The sequence below is a fragment of the Opisthocomus hoazin genome, chromosome 20 (genome assembly GCF_030867145.1).
Source record: "Opisthocomus hoazin isolate bOpiHoa1 chromosome 20, bOpiHoa1.hap1, whole genome shotgun sequence".
NCBI lineage: Eukaryota > Metazoa > Chordata > Aves > Opisthocomiformes > Opisthocomidae > Opisthocomus > Opisthocomus hoazin.
Genome location: NC_134433.1, coordinates 12,538,638 through 12,544,664, shown reverse-complemented (window position 1 = coordinate 12,544,664; position 6,027 = coordinate 12,538,638).

Here is a 6,027-nt window from a genome sequence, read left to right as displayed (position 1 = left end):
CAGTATGGTTCTGGGTTTTTAATGAGCCTCATGTAACTAATGAAATGGAAAGATATTAGTGACCTACAAACGAATTGAATGTGAATGTATCAGGAAAACCTGCTGCTCTGTGTTCTCAGTAGTCAAAGATGCTCCTCTCGCTGAACAAAGATAACAGAAATGTAGTATCTCGTGCTACAGGCATTCACATAGTTTGAGTGCAGTACTAACTTTGATTTAAATTGCACCAAAATGGCAGGCTGTCTGTGTGTGTACCCTGATGGTGTTCCTATGTGGTACTGGCCTTAGTCATAGGCAAATAAAAGGGTAAGTAAGGACAACAACATGCCACACTGAAACATTGGGCAGCAGCTACCTTGGGCAGCAGACAGATGTTACTTAAGTGCAAGCAAAAAAGGATGTTTGGTATGGCCATGGTATTCTATAGTTTGGTTTGACTTTACCTCTGTTGTCTAAATGGAAGAAGAAAGTTATAAAATGATTACAAAAGTGTCTTGTGCTGGTTATACAAATATGTATTTGTATGTACATAGATTAAAAATGCCAAGCTGAATCAGTCTGCATGTTGCCTGCTAAATTAAATCCAGATTAGGGTTTGTCTGGGAGTCATCTGAGATGATTCAAGCGGCTGTGATTAGCATTGCCTGAAGCGGGCAGGAGTGCTGGTTAGGTGAGAGCACTTGGTGGGGAGCGGCAGCGGGAGGCTGCTGCTGCCTGTGAATGATGTGTCTTGAAAGTCTGTGCCCTTTGCAGTATCGCCTGCGAAGGTAACAGAGCTGCTCTGGCAATGGGCAGGAGGTATCTTGGCAGTGCAGAGATGCTGTAATTTGATTTCCTTCCAGCAAAGTTCAGCTCAGGTTATCCTGGGCTTACACCAGAAGGGTTTCTGTCCCCTCAGGACCTATGAGGGTACAGGAGCAAATGGCCATTGCTTCCAGCTTGCCTTTTCTAGTAGCAATGGTCACAAGCAGTAATGTGAAGCTACACCTTTGCAGTAGATTTGCCTAGTCTAGAAGACTCCAATGCTCAGATCTTTCTCGGTGCCTCGGGATGGGGTAGATCACCTTTCTTGCATCCTACACTGCTGACTGGCAGAAGTATGCATCACATGCACTTTTCTTTGTGGAAGTCTGGACATGCCTTTTAATTATCAGGATATTGTGGAATAATTGATTTGTCAAATATGTTTATCAGGTTGTCAAATACTTTGCCACCATTTCTGCTTTATGCTCTATACTTATCAAAGTGTGATCTCTATCAAACCAGGCAAACGTATGTTGTGTAAGGAGCAACGCCTAGCCAGGAGTAACTGCACATGCAACCAGAGAATGTAGAACGAGTCTGAGCCAAGTTTAAGTGGTGTGGAAAGAAAAATATAAAAATATCATGGTTGATCGCATACTCTTGTAGAAAAAAGTAATGTAATATTGAGGTATACAGAGAGAGAAATAGCCTCCAATCGCTGTAACGCTCCCCAGCTCTGCCGAAGACTGCTGGAGAGTGAGCTGGAGTGCGGTGTGCAGTTTGGGGCACTGCAACTCCAGGAAGATGCAGAGCAAAATGAGCATAGAGAGGAGTGGTAAGAGTGATCAGAGGACTTGAAACTCTGCCTAGTAAAAGGCTGAAAGAGCTGTGGTGTTTGGTCAGAGAAAAGGGGAGCCATCATGTTCTTTTAATTCATAAATGGATGCTTTAAAGAAAGGAGTTTTGTTCCCACTGCTCATAGAAATTGATCAAAAAGTTCACAGGCTTCAACCGCAGGGAGATTTAGTGAGAGTAGGAAAAGCTTTCTGGTGATAAAAACAGTGAAGACCTGGAATAGGTCACCTGAGGATGTGTGGTGCCTCTTGTTAGAGAGCTCTCAGAACAGGGCACAGAAGGGCTTGTTGGAGATGGCACTGGTGGGGCTGGTCCTCCCTTTGGCGAAGGGATGGCCTGGATGATCCTCTGAGGTCCCTTCTGCCGTGACGGGGCTGCGATGCACAACGTCTGCCTCGCGCTGTGTTACTCGCATCGAGGCGAGTAAACAGTCTTGTACTTGATGCTGAACCCTGGTGGCGCTGAAACAAAGCCAGATCTCTGGGGAAGCTGTTATGCACAATATTTTGATTATGACTAATGTGTATGTTGTTTTGGGGGCTTTTCTTCCAAAAGGTCAGTATTTTACTCTTTCAGAATCTTTGACATGACACCAGTTCTTCTATTTCCTTTGTGCTATCTATGAGAGGGAGATAGCAGCCAAGGAAGGTTAAATTTTTCTCAGGGGTTTAACTGACTAACATTTTTGTTGCCCATGGCAGCACTGATGAGGATTGAGTCTGACAAATTCAAAACAGTTTCCAAGCCAGTTCTTGTTAATTTGAGTATTTAAAAGTATTGTCCAGCATGTGCTTATCTCTGCAGCTCTTGCCCAGATATTTCCCTGTACAGCTTATACAATAGTACGGGTGGTTTTTTTCCTTTCCTTCAAATAAGCACAGAAAATCCACATGGCTAAAACACATTATAGGAAATGAAGCCAATCTGGCAGAAACAGTTTTGCATTTATACCCAGCAATTTTATAAGTCCTTTGCAAGAAGGAATGGGGGGGAGGAAATACATATGCTAAAGCAAGAGCTATGTTTCTTCTGCTTTGAGGTCTCCAAGGGCAATTGAATAAACAGTTCTAAGGTTCATGCTACTGACACTCTTAATTCAAGACTGGCACAGTGTTCAGCAGGGGATTCTCTGTTTTGCTGCCTGTGTGAGAACAGCCTGAGAAAACCAGGCCTGTGCCCTCAGTAAGCACCAACAGCTGCATGCTCTTGCGCAGTAGCTGTCTGTGTTATCCGTAAACCAGACCGTCATTTCTTACAGGCAAGTGAGCTCGTTCTTAAGCAGTAGTTTGAAACGTGAATAAAATCGGTATGTATCAAATGATTTCCCTTTACAGCTCCTGTGGATGCGATGCTTACTGCATTGCTCTGCCCTTCTGTCCTGAAGGAAGAATCACTGCTGTGAGCGGCAGCCCTCGGCTGGGGGACTGAGGATCCAGACAGCTGAGCCGCTGACGGAGAGCCCGCGTGCCCTGTGCGGAGGCTGGGGAAGTTGTCGGTGCCCTGCGTAGCATGAGGCATGGCTGGACGCAGAACCACCTCAGTCTCTGCTCAGGTGCGTGGAAGTTGAGTGCAGCCCGGAGATGATGGGATGAGTTGGTCCGGCAGCTCTGCAGCAGAGTGGTGTGGGAGCGTGGAAAAGAGGAACAGGCTACTTAACTGCTGGCAGTTCGCAGGAAATGGTTCAGAGTTGATAAAAAAATCAAACTCTTTCCAACTGATGGAATGGAAACTGTGTGGGAATAAGCCTAGCTTGCTCCAAGTTTAGTCTCTTGGCAAAGAAAGCTCTATGCCTTACGGACGTAAACCCAGATTACGAAAAAATGAACATCCAACTGATAAAAAGATTTAAAGGGTTAGAATAAAAACCCAAAACCAATTTATGCCCACTGTGTTTCAGTGCTCCTTCTTCCTTTGGTTTATATCTTTTGCAAATCCTTAAAAAGACCTTTGGACCTAACAGATAAACTGGAAAAAGAACCTGTCCACAAAACCATGTCGTTTTCATGTGCGGATTCACAGACAGTTCCCCTGACAAGTGGAAAATACTGACAGAGGATGTTACACAAGTCAGTTACCTCAGATTCAGTCAAAAGTCAGAAAATAGTAACTACTGCTACGAAGAAAAGAAAGAGGTAGGAGGAGAGGTTGTGTGTAGCGGCAGTTTGTAGGTTTTCAGCATCCGTTTTCTCTACCCGAATGCTCTCTCAAAACTGTTGTAGTGGAAACGGCACAACCTCTCCAAACCCCGTCAAACTCCCAGATGTCGATCCCAGCACAGTCAGCTTAGAAAACAGCAGGGAAAGACAATCAGGACTTCTTTCATCCCAAAGCCAATCTTAATAGCTTCTAAGTGTAGTCCGATTCCTAACTAAGCAAAAGATGGGAACAAATAAATATTTTAAGATTAGTTTTGTGTTATTTGGAAGATTGTTCCTATCCTCTTATTGGCAGTGAATGAGACATGCTTGCAGAATTATTATTAATCTCTTCTTAGTACAGCTGGTACTACTGTTATTAGGTAATTTGATTGATGCTTCCCATTCTTGTGCTGGCGCTGGTAACTGGAATCTACAGCTGCTTTATCTGTGGAGATCTCTGGGAGTGTTTGAAGTTACATCTTTTGTAAAGTCCATTTTCTGCCCCTTGGTTTTTCATATTTACCTTAAATCATCAGGATTTTTCCCACTAATGAACAGAAGATTTCAGGAAATTCTGGAACTGACTCAGTACAGGACCTGAAAGTTTTCCACATATGGGGTAAATAAGTGTCATAGAGTTGAGGGGTCTGCCTGAAATCTCAAGTCTGTTATTTATATTATGCCCCAAAGGCTCCAGATGGTTTGGCAAGAAATTAGAAAAACACATGCTGCTGCAGAAGACATTAATGAAAAAAAAAAAAATCAACTGAACAAAAAGGCCAAGTCGTGAAAGGTGGTTTTGTGTTCTTAATATGCTGTTTTTCACATCACAGCTTTGTGTGCCCTACAAAAATATCTAAATACTGATGCTGGGTGCCACTGATGTGAGCAGCTGAAAGCAATTTCACTGCAAGTGTTGACCAAGATGAATGGGATGCAATAGTGTTTCAGAACTTGTTAAAAGCCCCTACTCTAAGCAGAGACTAAGATGAAGAAAAGCCTCAAACAAAGGTCATGATGCCTCTAAAACTTTAAAAAAACCCCGTATAATTATGTAAAGAGCAGAGGGACCCAAAGCAGAAAGAATTCATTTCTTGGAAGAGGGTAGAAAAACTGAGTTTGGAAAATCCATTCCAGTCTCCCAGCTGTGGAGGAGCTGCAAATCTGTTTGCAAGGGAAGGCACGGATTCCTCCTACCATCCCTCCTCCCAGGATAGGAGAAGCCTGCTCCGCACAGCGCGGGGCCGACCTGCAGATGGGTGCTCACGCGTCAAACCCCTGTGCTTCGAGCTTTGTGAAGGTTTAGCGAGTGAGGCTCGATGGCATCTGCCCGTGCAAACCCTGCAGAGCAGGAGGAAACGGGGGAAGGCTGTGAATGATCAGAACGTGCAAGGACACGAACTGGTGGGGGTTCTTCCTCTCTGCAGCAGAGATTAACGACCAAAACTGTTTATTTTGGAAAGAAGAGTGCAGGAGGGGAATTCAGCACAGCAGAGAGGAGACGTTGCTATTTTCACTAAAAGAACGATGAATCTCGAACATAACTGAAGGCAACAACCTTAATGGGACAAAAGATTTTTAATATATTGCCCACAAGAATTAATGGGGAAGCAGCAATTATTTTAGTAGGCGTCTCCTCAAGGTTTGCAGCCGCAGTACCCGGGCTGCCCTCGGGATGGTGCCAGTGCCACGCTGCTGGCTGGCGGCGGCTGCCGTCGAGGGGCCGGCAGACAGGGAGAGGAAAGTGCTAATTATAACCCCGGGCTTTTCAGTTTTCAGAGTTTGTTTTCATTTCAATTGTTTGGAACCAGTCTCTGAAAACCGGCAGCCACTTACAGCAGAACTGCTGCTGCTCTAACAATCGGCTATTCTTATTTGTCCCCGTTTGGGTTTTCCACTGCTTTATTTTTTCCATACCTGCCAACCAAACTATGGCACTATTCCGTTGACCTGCGATTTATGACTTTCTATAAACAAATTGTAAAGTCTAGGAACAAAGAAATCCTGGGTGGAAGAAGCTGGAGAAAAGGCACGAGTCAGAGGTCGAGGGAGATATTTTGAGGAGAAGTAGGAAGAAAGGAAATTACTGAGTTTACCGAAGCAGCAAAACGCTTTTAAAGAATTTCTGCTTCATGCTTTAAAATTAAACTAAATCTTATTTCTCTATTAAAATAATGTAAATATTCAGCAATAGAAATTATTCTTTCCAAGCCCTTTTATTGTGCCAATTATCCCAGTCCTTCCTGTCTTTCTGCAATCTACAGGGCCACCTGCAAACTTGTAATTTACT